This window comes from Rutidosis leptorrhynchoides, chromosome 1 (genome assembly GCF_046630445.1).
Source record: "Rutidosis leptorrhynchoides isolate AG116_Rl617_1_P2 chromosome 1, CSIRO_AGI_Rlap_v1, whole genome shotgun sequence".
In the NCBI taxonomy this organism is placed as follows: Eukaryota; Viridiplantae; Streptophyta; class Magnoliopsida; order Asterales; family Asteraceae; genus Rutidosis; species Rutidosis leptorrhynchoides.
Genome location: NC_092333.1, coordinates 92886960 through 92905286, shown reverse-complemented (window position 1 = coordinate 92905286; position 18327 = coordinate 92886960).

Here is an 18327-nt window from a genome sequence, read left to right as displayed (position 1 = left end):
GCCATGTGGTTATGTTATTAGGTATTCAATTCAATTCAATTTAAGTTATAATACTTTTTATTTTCTTATACTATTCAATATATTTGAAGTTTGGTTTGGTGATTAGCATTTGCGATTTAATTTCAGATTATAACATGTTTGTAAACGAAATATCTTGTCCTACATCATAAGTATGGTAAAGCCGTAAAGGTCAGTTTATCTACTTGTTATATATAATATGATATGTTGCTGGCTTGCAAAGATAAAACATGATAACTGAAACCAACAAGGCATTGCCTGAGTGGTATAAGCTCTGGGTTGGATCCGAGTCCTAGTTGGCGCATGTTCGAATCCAGGTGAAGGTTTTCTCAAGGATTTCGTTGTGGTGAATAAAGGTGTATGCCCGAAGTCACTCAGCTTAATCCAAAGCATACCGCGTACCTAATGTGGCGCTGGTGTGTGAAGAGTTTCCTCCTAGCACGTGTATGGGTGACAAATGAGAGTATTCGATGTCGAAATAGTCGTTAAGAAAGAAAAAAAAATGATAACTGAAATAAAGAACCTACTAAAGTGTGAATTTGACATGAAAAACTAGGAGATGGTAAGAAGATTTTGGGCATGGAAAATTACAAGAACAAAAGTTTAAAAGAGCTTACATTAACACAATCTGGTTATATCAGTAAAATATAAGGGAATTATTTCATGATACACATCAGAAATGTAAGTACTCCCATAAGTCAACATTTTATGAAGCAAGTGCTAGAGATTCTCCTAATTTATATGTGGTAGTAGAAAAAAGCCTAATGTTCCATATACAAATGCAGTGGGTAGTTTCACGTACTTGATGGCGTGCAATAGACCTTGTTTAGGATATGTAGCTGGTATACTCGGCAGATACCTAGCTAGTCCTGGTAACTACATTTGGAGGTTGTTAAATGGATTCTCAATTATTTGAGTGGTACTCCATATGTTGGTATGGTATGCAGATGTTGATTTTGCTAAGATATGAATAGAGGAAGGTCCAATAGTGATTATATATTCACTGTATTTATTTAGAATTTTGGAGGTTTTTTATTTAGTTTTAGGTTTGAAGATCAATATGGTCAAATCTCACGTGTTCGGTATTGGGGTGGACGAGTATGAGGTGCGTTCTTTTGCGAATGATGTGGGCTGTCGTGCAGGATCATTCCCTACCACTTATCTTGGAGTTCCGATCGGTGCAAATATGAAGTTCGTTGCAAATTGGGAAACTCTTGTTGATAAATATAGAACTAGACTTTCTTCATGGAAGGCTAGCTTGATTTCTTCGGGTGGGAGGCTAACTCTCATCAAATCCGTAATGGGTAGTTTAGGAATTTACTTCATGTCCTTGTTTAAATGTCCTGAAACTATCTTAAAGCGTTTAGAGGCCATTCGGTCCAGATTCTTTTGGGGAGGCAAGTTGACTACTAAGAAATTGGCGTGGGTAAAGTGGAGTTTAGTTTTAGCTCCCTTTGACAAGGGTGGATTAAATGTTGGTAGCCTTAGAGCTTTTAATCTTGCGTTAATTCACAAATGGAGATGGAGATATCTAGTAAACCCGACTGATTTATGGGTATCGATAATTAAATCTATTCATGGAAACTGTTTCGAAAAGCCTATGGTCTACTCGAGTAGTCCTTGGACTGCTATTGTTTCGACTTGCATTGATTCTGCGGCTAGTTCCTTACTTCCAAATGATGCTTTTCGTATGGAGCTGGGAGATGGTAGAGTGGTTAAGTTCTGGTCCGATACATGGTGCGGTAACTCACATTTATCTCCCCGTTTTAACCGTTTATTTCATCTTGATTTACATAAGAACGATCCAGTAGCTAATAAATGGAGGGACGGTAGTTGGGTTTGGACATGGTCTAGAGATGACATTGGTTCCAGAAATATTCAACTTCTTGAAGAACTTCAAGAGTTTCTAAGTTCGTGCCAGATCATCGATCGAGAGGATCATTGGGTTTTTAGTATTGCTTCAGATGGTTTATTTTCTGTAAAAGTGGCAAGCGAGTACTTGGACAGAAAATTGCTACATTCGGCACATGTGGAGACAGTTTGGTTTAAGTTCATCCCGAGAAAGGTTAACATTTTTCTTTGGCGTTTTAGGTTGGACACTCTTCCTCTTCGTTGGAATCTTTCCGCGAAAGGAATCGATATTAGTTCCATCGTCTGTCCGGTTTGTCTTAATGGAACGGAGACTAGAGATCATCTCTTCTTCGAGTGTTCGGTTGCGAAGGATATTTGGGCCAAGATTCGTATTTGGTTAGGCTGCAACATGCCATCTTTTTCTACATGGGACTCATTCTTAAGTTGGATAGAAGGCTTTCAGATTGGGAAGGTTAAGAAGGAGAGGATGATTGCGATCGTTGCTACGTTCTTTTGGGTTCTTTGGTACTTTCGGAACGGAATTGTTTTTAATGATTCTTTTTGTACTAGAAGTAGTTTGTTTGATGTAATTAGATCTTTGTCATTTCGTTGGATTAAAAGTAGAGGTCATTTAGTTTCCAATTGGAACTTATGGTTATCTATGCCGTTGTAATATCCTTTAGCACCTTGCTAAGGATCGTTTTCTAATAAAAGCTTTTGTTTGCCGTTAAAAAAAAAATTATGTTCACTGTATTTGGATCTGTAGAGTATATTGCATTTACATAGGCGATTATAGAGGCTCCATGGCTTTAAGGCTTGCTACTTAAGTTGGGAGTAGTAGTATTGGATAAAATTGTGGTGTTATCTGATAACCAAATTGCAATATATCTATTCAAAAGTTCAAGTTTATCATGAACGTACTAAACATGTCAATGTTAAGCTTCATTATATTGGAGACATCCTTAATTTCAAAGAAGTATCGGTAAAAAAAGGTTGATAGTATTGACAATACTTCAGATATGTTGACTAAAGTGTTGCCCAGAGACAAGTTTGTTAAATGTCTGGATTCAACTGGAGTGGGGAGATGGTTACAGATTATACAAGTTCAAAAACACTTGTTATAGTTCGGTGCATTTCGGTCTATTTTTAAAATTATAAGGGGTAGTTGTGTAACTTTCTATTCTTTAGGGGGCTATGGTGAAACTAGTTGGTCAATTCTGTTAAAATCAGAGCAACATTGCTCATTTAGGTTTTTAATTTCTTCATTTTTTTCATTGTATATTTTGTAATCAAGTTTCAGTAATAATATAGAAGCATTTAGCTAACAATAACAATATTTCTATACATTCTTTTCTTTGTGTTGCCAGGGGCGGATCTATATGGTGCGAACCCGTAGCACGTGCTACCAGTGAAATACGCAACTTAATAGAAAAAATTTGGGGGTTTTAACTAGTGACACCAGTGGATAGTGTAGATTTTTTTGAGTGACACCATTGGGCAACTAGGGTCAGATGGCCACGTTAGTTTAATATTAATTCGTAAGTATTTTTATGCATTTTCATGGAAGAAAAATTTGATAGAAAAGTTGCAGGTTGTGGAGAGGAGAAAGTGAGAAATAATAGAGAAGATGAGAGAAGGGATAGTAGACCCCACTTCTTTTCTCCTAACTGTTTACTTTTATTTATATTTATTTATTTATTTATTTTTTATTTATCTTCTATATCCCAATACAAACTGTACCGTATGCATTATCTCACTACCTGACTACCTCATTTGAATTTTTGTTTTAAACCAATAGTGTTATTTTATTTTATTTAACTCTACATCAAACTCAAACTAACTTAATTGAATTAATACTCATTTATTTAAAGTATTTATGTTTTTAATAAAAGAATATGATATAATAAACTTTGAGTAAATACGTTAATGTTCACAAAATAAAAATATAAAAGTTTAAAGAAAAACAAGTATATTACATTTATATATAGTTTAAAGACAAACAAGTGTATTACATTTATATAAAGTATTTAGGTGGAAACAACATACAAGGGGTCGAATTAGCCCATACACCACATGTACACAAATACTCTCTCCGTCTCAAATCTATTGTCTCCAGACAAAAAACGTATAGTTTAAGAAAAAAATACATGTCACATGTATTTTTCTGTTTACTTTCCAGTCTTACCCTTTACTTTTTAGCTATCATTTTGTCATACATGAATAAAGTAAGGACACAAAAGACATTTATCACATATTTCCTTTCTATTTAAGAATGTGGACAATTAATTTGGGACAATATCATTTGTTGTCTAGTTTATAAAATTTGACATTTCATATTTTGTTAGAAAAAACATATTAAAAGTAACTTTTAATATATGATTTGTGCAACCATTCTGAAAATTCACGCTTAAAAGTATTGTACTCCATACAATTTTACAATTGAATAACTGTCAATTTAAACACAATAATTAACCGCTATGCACAATACATTTTAGTGTGTTTACGACATCTCTTAATGTAGCCGTTAGAAAAATACTTTAATACATATTGTGTTCTTATTCTTATTGACTATAGATGATTTTACTATTATTTAACGTTGTTCTATGTAATTTTTTAGTCTAAATCCTTTCGTAAAGTTTTTGTCACCGTACAAACAAAATTATGCATCCGTCACTTGATATAAGCCATATAGTAAAAAAAAAAAAAAATTGGACTTTAACCAGTGACACCAGTAGCTTGCATTCCTAGATCCGACACTGTGTGTTGCTCTTTAATTTCAACACACCACTTGTAAAGCACAATCACTCGATAAAGAACTAATAAAGGGGATAATTGTCATATACGAGCGAGATGGCAATGCAAGGGTCAAGAAAAGTAAATTTAAAAACGCTGGTGGCATAGGTGTAATAGTGTCCAACATGGTTCCTCAAGGCGAGGGCTCCCCACCTACTTAATAACTGAATTAGTAATTAAAAAACTTTAGAGTTATATGAGTTCTTCAAGTAATCCTATGACTAAAATAGCTATCTGGGACTCAAACTGACGTAAAACCTGCACCTACAGATACATCTGTTTCATCTAGAGGACCAAGTGGTGATACCGGTTTACTTACTCAAGCCTGGCATAATTGCACTAGGTGTGGACATTCTAGCAGCATGGCCTCATTCGGAACCACTAAATAAAATTTCATCTGACTCTCCCTGTTCAATTTTAATATATAATCTATAACACCCGGTCCCACATCGGATTGAGAATTAATTGCGAGCCTTTTATAAGCTTAAAGTAGTAGCTAAGTAATGTCTCCCACCATGATTTTTAGTTGAAACGGGGAGATATTCGGTTAGTCTTTAGAAATAGTGAATCTAGCGATAGAGACAGAGACAATGTGGTTTACTGGAAAAGGTGAGAAACACCTATGCGGTTTGTACCTTGTATACAACAAATTAATACATCTATGCGGTTTGTACCTTGTATACTTCAATATCATCTACTTCCACTTATAAAAATAACATACATATATAAAATGACATAAATGAAGAACTAGATTCTTCCATCTTTGATATTTAACAAGAGTTGAGAGTTCGCGCGTTGCTGCTCTAAGGTCTATGCAATTTTAACGCAAGCTATCGATTTAGACGGCACATTTTACTTCATGTTTTTTGGGGTATACAAACTACAACAAAAAACAGTTATAGCCTCCACAAACGACAATCATTTGTTGACATCTAATGTGTAAAATCTAGTATATAATTTATCTCTGTAAAATGCTGGTTTAAAGATTACTACACACTAACGGGCAGTGTACCCGATCGTGCAATAGTATAAAGCTAGTAATTTCGAAATCGTTCCAAGGACAGTTTCACGTGAGAATTAAGATTGTAACTAATAAAAATAAACTAAGTTAATCTATGAAAATTGAAAGTACGAGATAATTTGTTTTGTGGCTATTTAACGATTAGCCAAATCAAGGATAGATTAAAAGTAAAAGACAATATTTTTATGTTTTTAAGTTTATAGAAAATAAATGCCGACTCAACAAAAAGTAAGATATTTGAATTCAATAGATAAAAGAATGTTCGCCTAGATCTCCTATTCGCAGTGTCGGATGATTTGTTATTAAGCACTAGTTCTATTTATCAATACATGCAACTACAGAGTCGGTTTACCCAGAGTTCTCTTTTAGCAAACACGTCAAACTAGGATTTATTGGCTTATGGTTCCCTTTCACAAAAGGCCTCTTTCGTTTGTGACTTAGTAATTAGCTAATTATAAGATTAAGATTCAATTGGTTACGCGTTCGCTCCACACAATTCACCCCTATTTTGTTCAATCTATGTTACCCGGTTTATCCCCTTGGTCCAGTAAGCACCCAATTGGTAAAGACAAATCAATTGAAAATTAGTTCACTAAATTGAAACAGGGTTCCCTTTGTTCAAACAAGATCACTAATCAAGCCTAGTAACAATAATCAAATCCCATAAGAATGGTTCTTAATCAAAACTCATAATTATCATGCATTAATCAAATAAACATTAAAGTATCATCCAAACACATACAAATATTCAATCTAGACAAACATTAAAGAGCTTAGCCAATAACCATGGCTAAAACCAAAATCACAAATAAACAATTAAGAGTATTCATTATAATGATAAGAATAAAACCTAATGAAAATTGTGTTCTTGAATGATAAACGGATCGAGACGCGTTTCCGGAATGATTGATGTGTTAGAATGATCTTGGGATTTCCCAAAAAACACCCTTTTTTCGTCAAAAAGCTGCTGGAATTCATCTGGATGCAATAATGATTCATTAGGATAAAAATTCGGGCTTTAAATACCAAAATCCTGAAGTCGGCTGGAGGTGGAGCGGCCCTCCAATAGTTGAGAGGCGCTCAACTTGCTGTTCACCTAATCTCTGGCCTTCTGAAAACTCTCGAACTTAATTTCCTGCCTACTGGAGTGGCGCTCCACATATCTGAGCGGCGCTCCAGGCCCCTTTTGCTGATTCCGGAGCTGAAAACTCATTAAATTCATCGAAACTCGAATCGAACCAATCTCTTTCACTCGTTTTCATAGAAAATCACTAAAACCATCAAATAACTTCAAATTTCATCTCCTTGGTCTTAGAACTCAAACTTTCATAACACTAATTGAAATAACACCAAATCGTATCTAAAAGGACCAAAATGTGTCCGATATCGCTATGGAAAACGCGTATTAAATATGCGATATCAAACAACCCCACACTAGAGTTTTGCTTGTCCTCAAGCAATTAAACTCGAAAATAATCTTCTACCATATGATAACTTCTTCAAACATGTATGTAGAACTAAACGAATAACCAACAAACCATCATCTAGCATGGGCACGATTTTGGAGTAAATATCACCCATACCTCCCACTTGCATTCCCCCGAAATTAACTTCCCAATCCTCAAGCAGTCAAATATGAACTAAGTAGCTAAATATAGTTTTGAATAGCGTACCAAATAAAATGAGCAAAAAATCTCGAACCATAATGTAAGTCTTCAAAGGAACCGGGAATCAAGTGGGAGCCAAATGTGATGACCCGGAAATTTCTGACCAAATTTAAACTTAATCTTTAACGTTTCCGACACGATAAGCAAAGTCTATGAAGTTGAATCCTAAAATTCTTGAACTATTCAAATACCCTTCGATTGTTCTCAACGATTCGCGAACAAATATATGTAAATAGATACATATATATACTATAACTTGAAAACGTAACAAAGTGTTATGAAAACGATACTATGCATTAACCTTATTGGTTTGATTATCTGATTGATATATTTAACTGCGGAGTTAAAAGATTATGCCAAACGATTGAATTAAAAGATATTTATTGAGTCCCTTAAAGATTATGATATTATTACGAGTCTCTGTTGTGAGGTCCACGTTGATTTGGGAAATCGTTCATTTTTAACGATATTCGAAATAAATGGTAAAGTGTTTGTTTAAATAACTTAATTTGGAGACATACAATAATAAGGAATATTAACTGTTAGAATTAGATATATGACTAAATTGCGATATGTATTTTAAGACGTGTTTATAAATATTGAAAATAGATATTAACTTGGTTATGAAACGTTTGATAAATACTATTATATTAATAAATAACGAGACAATGATTTATAGAAGTAAATGACCAAAACAATCGAAAGATTAAGATATACTTTGAGTGGTATAGTTTGTTGATAATTTAAGACTATATTTTGACAAAGGTACGAGCCACGAAACGTAAAGTGATAGTTTTCTAAGCATACGAAAATGCGTTCGAGAAACCGGAACCGGGGCATAAGTCGAGTGACAATGTACGAGACATCGGAACGAAAATTTCAAGTCAACTATGCATGAGAATATAATATCATATATATTTAATTAATATAAATTATATATATATTATATATTAATAAATAAATATGTCGACAAGCAAGAAAACAAAAGTTTGTGAGCTGGGTCAGAGGGCCATGCGATGCCCAAAAACCATGCGATCGCATGGGGTTGGAAATCAGGCCACATCTATAAATTCAGTCGAATTCGTTCCAGTTTTGCACACATACATATTACACTCGTATATATATTTATATTTATATTATTATTATTATTATCATTAAGATTAATATTATTATTATTAATCTTATTATTTTTAATTAGTAGTATTATACATAAAATACTACGACGAAGTCATGAGCGTGTCACTTTTAAAATGGGTTTTCAAGCGGATTGAGCTAAGGAAAATATGAGTTATAGCTATGGAGGTTATAGGTAATGTTCATGGGTATATTTGTGAATCAAACCTAGTGTCTATCATCTCCGTTGCGTCTACGTACTTTCCTACAATATTGAATCTCAATATTGATACGTAAGCACTCATATTTTATCTTTTATATATTAATTGTGTATCCATGTCTAGTGCTCGAGTATATATATTTATACATGCTTGTATGCTAAATTTCGTCATTAAACAGTTTATGATGAATCACGAATTAAATACATATATTACTGGTAAAAGGTATATGATATGCATGTTTTTAGAAAGCTGACGAAAAATCAATGACTTTTCATTTAGATATCGAATAGTTTCGATGAACGGATTAAAAGATATGATCAACTGAATTATGATTGACGTTAATTGAAATTGCTTTTGAATTTGCAATTAAGATTTAAACAACTTGTTTACGAGATTGATAAATTGGATTTTTGAATATTACCAACCGAGTAAATGAATCCTTATATAAGGTACGTCTCATTTTGTTAAACAACTGTCAAAATTGACTTTTTGAAACGACTTTGGATAACTTTTGTATGTCGATCTCGAGCATTAGGATTATGATATACTATGACCAAACCTAGCTTGGTAGACATTTATTGACGAACATATGCTCTCTAGGTTGAGATCTACGGCTATTTGGTATTCCGAATTTCGATCACATTTCGGTGAACAACTTTATGTACTGCTAAGGTGAGTTTCATTTGCTCCATTTTTAAATGTTTTTGCAATATATATTTTTGAGCTGAGAATAAATGCACTTTATTTTAAACGCAATGGATACAAGTACATACTAAATTCTACACCGAATTTGAACCGAAAATCCCTTAGCTTTGGTAACTAGTAACTACCGGTTATAAGAACTGGTAGGTGCGAATAGTTGTATATGGATACATAGGGCTTGATATCCCCGTCCGAGCTAGAGCACTAGCCTTTTAACGGACGTATGCTATTTGAGAAGCGTACACATTGGTTTGCGTGTATTATTAAGATGATTATACAAAGGGTATAAATTATATATACGTTAAGTTTAGTTACCAGGGTGCTCAATTTCGTAGAATATTTTGATAAACGTTTCTGGATGAAACAACTAAAATCTTGTGATCCACCTTTATGTACAAAATATGCACAGCTTTAAAACTATGAACTCACCAACCTTTGTGTTGACACTTGTTAGCATGTTTATTCTCAGGTTCCCTAGAAGTCTTCCGCTGTTTGCTTATATGTTAGACAAGCTATGTGCATGAAGTCTTACATGGCATATTTTTCAAGGAAACGTTGCATTCACCAAATCATCACCATGTATCTTATTTTGACTGCATTGTCTACTGAAGTACCATTGTAAACTATTATTTACGGTGATTGTCTATATGTAGATATCATCAGATGTCGAAAACCTTTGATTTAAATATTCATTTATGGTGTGCCTTTTTAAAAGAATGCAATGTTTACAAAACGTATCATATAGAGGTCAAATACCTCGCAATGAAATCGATGAATGATGTGTTCATCCATATGGATTTGAAGCAATCGTCACAGTTGGTATCAGAGCGTTGGTCCTAGTGAACCAGGTCTTGCATGAGTGTGTCTAACTGATAGTTGTTAGGATGCATTAGTAAGTCTGGACTTCGATCGTGTCTGCATGTCAAAAGTTTTACTTATCATTTTTTGTCAGAAATTACCTGCTTATCATTCCTAGTCTAGACACGTTTTACTGCATTGATTGCATGAATAGCGTATAGACAAAATTCATATCGTAGCGTATCTGTTACTGTAAACTTTTCCTGACATCTTCCGAAAATTTCTCCGTGATTTATGGAATTTGGTAATATATATACATATGTAAATTATGTATTGAAGAATACCAAACTAAATTCTATAATCTAATTCATATCAAAAATCATCTCCCTAATTTTACAAGATGAGACGACCCGACCCAATCCATAGGGACGAATACAATAACATATGATTACATCGCGAGTTACTTGACCTCTATATGAAACATTTTACAAACGTTGCATTTATTCTAAAAAAAAACAATCTAATATTACATCGATTGTTGACATGATCGCCTAATATTTCATAATATCCAAATGTCCTAAACCACCATTTACTTATTAATAGTCTCTAGTGAACTTCAATGACTCGAATGCAACGTTTTTGAATCATGGCTTAAATGGTCCCGAGTAGTATCCTTAGTATGAGCTAATGCACAGCGGAAGACTTAATTCATACCTGAGAATAACATGCTTTAAAATGTCAACATAAAGTTGGTGAGATATAGGTTTAATACCGGCAGCGATATAAATATAGACCACAAGATTTCATATGTAAACATTTCAATAAAAATATTCTAAGTGGTTGAGCACTTGGTAACCATACTTAACATTTAATCACGTCGCATATTCCCTTTATTATGAAATCTTACTACACCGTACCAAGTGTAGTCACGAAACGAAGTACTGTGCAACCGTTGAATACTGGTCGTCCAGTCCGGTTGGGGTTGTCAGGCCCGATAGATCTATCAACAGGATTCGCGTTTACAATACCGATGTAAATAGTAGTTACCAAGCTACAGGGAAGTATGCCAGTGGTACAACTCAACGTAGAATATATTTTTCAGTTACTTGTGTCCATATCGTAAAACATAAAATACATGTATTCTCATCCCAAAATATTTAGAGTTTAAAAGTGGGACTATATACTCACTTTTGCCTTGAAGATATATAATTTCGACTTGGTCTCCGATTGATATCACGAATCTATCCATATATAATATATCAATACCTTTTCTTTTTAAACAATCGTCACATATATATACTTTTAATACTTTTAATAATTCCTTAGTCCGTAGTTAGCAGTCCGATGTTAGTAATTCAATTTTAATGGTTCATTTTTAGGTGTTTAATAAACCCCCAACGAAATAAATAAAACCCCTATCGTATATGTATTGGTCGAGATTAATCTTGACCCACGGTACCGGTGTTGTCAAATGACGTGTTGCGTACATAAAGTACCGGTGTTGTCAAATGACGTGTTGCGTACAATCATGGGATCTTATGATTAATCTTCTCGTATTGTTTACGGGTGATCCTGAACCATATAAAATTAAATTATGAGTACATATATATAAAATATCATGTTATTTTAGAAAGATGTGATTTATTTAATTTTCTCCAATTATTTTCGTAGCTAAACTAGTCTTAGATATCCGATCTCGTTTTGGTCATAGTTTCTTCGTTACAACTCCGTTTACGTTGATTCAACTTGCCATCTCCTTGGATCGAGTTCCTCTATAAGACTATGAACTGTAAATACCTTAGTTTGTATTCAAAATCACAGGTCATAGGTCAAATTTTAGTGAAACTTATGAAGTTAATCATTTTTGTTACAAAAATATCATTTAATGACCATTTTTCTAAAAATACTTATACTTTGAATTAAATCATGAAATTTTTATGTGTTAACATATTCATAAGAAATATCATTTTTCCAGAATATAAACCTCCAATTCAAAGTTTAAGATGGTTTTTAATTATCCAACCCAAAACAGCCCCCGGTTGCACTCCGACGTCGTAAAAATAGTTTTTAAGGTGTTCTTTGAAAAACCAAGTTATACCTTGTTAAATTAGCATATATTTAAGTTATATTACAGGTCTTGAAGTATTTTAAAAGTTAAGTTAGAAGGATCTATTTAGTTTGCAAACAAGTTTGAAAATATTCAAACTATGTTCTTGTTGTTAAAATTTTATACCACAAAATAAGATAGCTATATATATATGAATCAAATAGAATTATGAACAAGGTTACTACCTCAAGTTACTTGGACAAGGTTGCTGTAAAAGAGGAGTAAAAACTTAGAACCAAAAGGGTGATGGAATTGGATGAAATATTGGAAGTAAACTTGTGTTCTTGGGAAGGATTCTTGAAGTGTTTTTGTAAGGTTTTTCTTATGGTGTTTAAGTGATGTTTTTATGGCTAGATCTTCATGGATATTAGCTGAATGGTTATGGAGTTTAAGGCTCTTAAAAGTGTGTGTGTTTTTAGCTAGAGGTTTGAGGTAAAAATGAATCAAAAATTGAAAATGGATGGAGTATAAATGGTGGTGTAAAAGGTGTATAAGTTTGTAATTTTGTGAAAAGATCTTTTAATCATGTGAAATTGTCATACTAGATAACAAAAGTAGTTACCTTATACATAGGGCATGAACAAGGGCTGGTTGGTGGTGATTTGATGTGTATATACCAATAGTAAATACGTATAGAAGCTAGGTATGATACGAGTACATATACTCTAGATATACGTATAGAAATCTTGTGAAAAATGGAATGAGAATTCAAATATAGCTATCTTTTGTGAATACACTTATATTGTTTTATGTATTTAAGTCCTTAAAAAGTGATTAAATACATTACTTATACGATATATGTATAAACATTATAGGTCATAAGTATTTATGTCAAATAACGTTACGTATGGTTATCGTTTTGAAAACTTAAGTTAGTAGTTTCAAAATATACTTATAACTTATTGTTATTAATACAAAATGAGATATTAAAACATCCTTAGATCATGTTAAATATGTATATATACATATATATACACAAACGTATAATTATCATATGTTATATAGTTCGTGATATCATCGGTCAAACTAGACAGTCAAACGTTGTGTAAAACTCTTTTCAAAAACATAAGTTTCAACAATTTGGATTGCTTATCATGTTGGTAAGGTTTAAATTATGTAAATATTAATCTTATAAGTGTAAAACGAGCGGAAAAATCCGGGTCGTTACATTACCTACCCGTTAAATAAATTTCGTCCCGAAATTTGGTAGAGGTTGTCATAATTAACAATAGGAATGTTTTCATGACGAATATGAGGTAATAATAGAGTTTTATCATTATTGGAAGATACGGATAAAACGGTTCGATCATGTGAAGCGCACGAGTGAAGCTATCACAAAAGAATGAAATGGGTGAATATGGAATTGTTTTAACCGATAACGTGATTAGAATTGATTTCCGGAATTTATGGAATATCTTACATAATAAGATTTGGTTCTTTGGCGATCAAGATCTTCTTTGATTTAGTGCGGCAATCTGTTTCGATTTCTTTGTCGAATATTTTGCTATAAATCCACTTCCTTCTCTTCCTTATTTCCACAACTCACATCTTCTATCCTTTCTCCTTCAACTCATACCTTAAAGTATTCTTTTAAATGCTCCATCCCGTTCTAATTCTTGTTATACTTCTAACTTTCATATCTTTCATTCTTCTCTTTCATTTATCGCCAGAAGAATCTATTTACTTCTATCCTTTCCTCGGAATTATAATGTTTTTAATTCTCCCGTGTCTTTACGTTGCAATACGTATTGATATACACGGTTTGTAAATCCTGGGTGATTTTCGGCCTTTGTATTCTTCATTATTTTTCAAAGCTTCATACTTTCATTTTCTCTTCCCGACTTCGAGTCAAGCGAGTAATGGTCCGGAATTTGTAGATATGAGATTCGAAATGAGTATAGCTAATGCTCTAAGAAAGAAATGGTAATAGAACAATTTTGATTTGTCAAATTACCAGAATACCCCGAAAAAGATAGAACTGTCAGGATGACATGTTCCTATTATGTTTGAGAATTGGATAGAATGTAAGAGCCGTGTAACATGGCACATGATGATGGTACTGTGAATCATCACATTTCATTAGAAACTTAACATGACTTACTGTAATATAATGAAGTTGATCAAGTTTCATTATATTATACTAATTCATGCATCAGTTCCCAACACTGCTTCAGAACATTCCTATTTTAAACTTGAAGGTTTTAGAACTTAGAAACTAACACAGTTTCTTTTATGTTGTAACGCAGATATTACGGAGAAATAAATATTCTCAGATAAGAATAGTTGTGAAAATATCTCCAGAAATATGGAGAATATAATAACGGAAGATATGAAGATATCTTATAATATCTAAGATAAGATGATGATGAAGAATATCATCGGGAAAGGTTTAAAATAAGGGGTGGGGTTTTTACTAATGGTTTCAGCAGGCACTGAATCGTTTGAATCCTTTGAAAGCAGATTCAGTTCTTGTGATTTATCCACAACCTCTTTCATACTTTGCTCAAACCGTTTTCCAGTTTCAACTCTTCTCTTTTTCTGAGTTTTATCAACCACTGTGCTTCATCATCAAACTTTTGACTGTTTAAAATCGTTTACAATTTTCGCTGCTTCATCAGCATTTAAAGAACTACTTCATAATTCAGGGTGTTTTTCAGAAACTTCACCTTCGGAGTATGAAATCCTTAGGAATAGACGTTATAGGTATGACTGAGAAGTTTTGCGAGATTTTTAAAATACTAATTGCGGATTCCGCCAAAAAGATGACAAGCTGCTGGTACATGATGTCATGGAATATGAAAGGTTCTCCGGTAACAACGGTGAAAGGACAAGGTATATATATCGAGGTTATAATAAGAGTAGTCCTACTGAGAAATCAAAGTGGAGCTTTGACAAAATCGACTTATATTGAAAAGAGAAATGTAAGGTTGTTTTTGCCAATGAATGATAAGGAATTTGACGCGGATAAGTTTTAACGATAACTTCGGTTTCAAAAGTTTCAGGTGTATAACTATATGCATAAATCTTTCTTCCGTAGACGAGGTGCGGCTGGTTCAACTTCTCGATCGAGGTGTTTTCAAGAATCATGAAAAGATTTGAACGAGGATTATAATTGTCGAAGTACAAATGAGGTTTAGGATGAAATCAAGTGGCAAACTTGAAGATTTTTTTTTAGTTTCATATGTTATAATCAACATTTTATTTCATTTTAATTGTCCAAAGTTAGCAGTCCAAAAGTCCGATTGTCCAATGGTTCAATAAATTCGTATATAAATTAAATATATAATATCCGAGTTAATTTATAGGTATCGTGACCCGTGTACCGGTCTCAGTGTCGATCACAACTCAAACCATATATATATTTTGGAATCAACTCCAACCCTGTATAGCCAACCCCCATCTTCACATATAGAGTGTCTACAGTTGTTCCGAAATATATATATAGATGGGTCGATATGATAAGTCGAAACCTTGCATACGCGTCCCGTTATTTAAAATGCATAAAGTGCGGAAATTAAATAACAATAAATAAAATTGCGAGAATGTAAATTGCGATAAATTAAATGTTAATCAGTTAGCTGGGAACAGTTAGCCAAAACAGTTAGCGTGGAATCTTAACAATGTTCATCATAGTTTCTAACCAATTTTTAATTTGTCCAATGTTTCTTCTTTATGCCACTTGTTGGATTCGGATAGGTAAAAATCCAAATATGAAATTTAAATGGAAATGGTTATTCTGGGGTGAACGGATACGTATATCCATGGTTGTAAGTAGAATAACAAATGACCGTTGAATCAGATTCGAAAAATGTACAGTGTAACTTATTAATATGAAATCCAAATATTCCACGGGTACTACCTACCCGTTAAAATATTTTTCATCATTAACAGTTTGTACGAAAGAATTTTTAATTACAATCTTTATGAAAATATACTTGCATATATATTTTCTTCGGATGTAATTATGAATTTAATGAGTCAATAAGATATTAAACTCATTTGATTTTTCGGTTAGAATTGGAGTACATAATCTTTAAAAGATTAAAGATTACATAATCGCTATGTAGAACGAAAACAAATGATGTAGAACAATACATAGAACGATGATAATCAATGTGGAACAATATATAGAACAAAGATCATACTCGAAGTTCCGATGAGGTTTTTGAGGTATGTGATGTTGATATCCGAGATACAGTTTGTGAGGTTGAGATTTTGGGAGTGACAAGAGTACTGTCGGCGTTGATGATGGTGGTACAGATTATGCTGCTGGTGCTTTTACTGGTGTTTGTAACCTTCGCACCGTATTTTCTAAAGCCACTACCCGAGCGCGAAGCTCGTTGACTTCTTCTATTATACCGGGATGATTGACGGTTGGAACGAGCGAATGAACAAGATTCGAAATATGGGATAGTATGTAGTCATGACGAGATACTCTAGAAATGAGCGAGAAAATGGTGTTTCGAATAGGTTCGCCGGTAAGTGCTTCAGGTTCATCGTTAAGAGGACAATTTGGTGGATGGAATGGATCACCTTCTTCTTGCCTCCAGAGATTTAGTATATTACGAACCCATCCCCAATTCATCCAGAATAGATGATGGGAAATTGGTTGATCCATTCCGGTGACGCTGTTCTCGGGGCTCGAATGGAAATCCATATCGGCGTAGCTATCGAAGTCGGAGGAATTCGAACTGGATGAAGAATCCATCTTGTATAGTCGGAGAAATGAATTTTTGGTATGGAATAGATTATAGAAATTGGGTTTGGTACTCCTCAATACATAATTTACATATGTATATATAATACCAAAATCCCGTGAATTACGGAGAATTTTTGAAATACGTCAAGCAATGTCTATAGTAACAGATACGCTAAGATATGAATTTTGTCTATACACTATCGATGCACTTAAATGCAGTAAGACGTGTCTAGACTTAAGAATGATAAGCAGGCAGTTTCCTAAGGATGATAAACAGATGATTTCCGACTAGAAATGATAAGCAAAACTTTTGACATGTAGATACGGTCAAAGTCCAGACTCACTAATGCATCCTAACAACTACCAGTTAGACACACTAATGCAAGGCCTGGTTCGCTAAGACCAACGCTCTGATACCACATGAGACGACCCGACCCAATCCATAGGGACGAATACAATAACATATGATTACATCGCGAGGTACTTGACCTCTATATGAAACATTTTACAAACGTTGCATTTATTCTAAAAAAAACAATCTAATATTACATCGATTGTTGACATGATCGCCTAATATTTCATAATATCCAAATGTCCTAAACCACCATTTACTTATTAATAGTCTCTAGTGAACTTCAATGACTCGAATGCAACGTTTTTGAATCATGGCTTAAATGGTCCCGAGTAGTATCCTTAGTATGAGCTAATGCACAGCGGAAGACTTAATTCATACCTGAGAATAACATGCTTTAAAATGTCAACATAAAGTTGGTGAGATATAGGTTTAATACCGGCAGCGATATAAATATAGACCACAAGATTTCATATGTAAACATTTCAATAAAAATATTCTAAGTGGTTGAGCACTTGGTAACCATACTTAACATTTAATCACGTCGCATATTCCCTTTATTATGAAATCTTACTACACCGTACCAAGTGTAGTCACGAAACGAAGTACTGTGCAACCGTTGAATACTGGTCGTCCAGTCCGGTTGGGGTTGTCAGGCCCGATAGATCTATCAACAGGATTCGCGTTTACAATACCGATGTAAATAGTAGTTACCAAGCTACAGGGAAGTATGCCAGTGGTACAACTCAACGTAGAATATATTTTTCAGTTACTTGTGTCCATATCGTAAAACATAAAATACATGTATTCTCATCCCAAAATATTTAGAGTTTAAAAGTGGGACTATATACTCACTTTTGCCTTGAAGATATATAATTTCGACTTGGTCTCCGATTGATATCACGAACCTATCCATATATAATATATCAATACCTTTTCTTTTTAAACAATCGTCACATATATATACTTTTAATACTTTTAATAA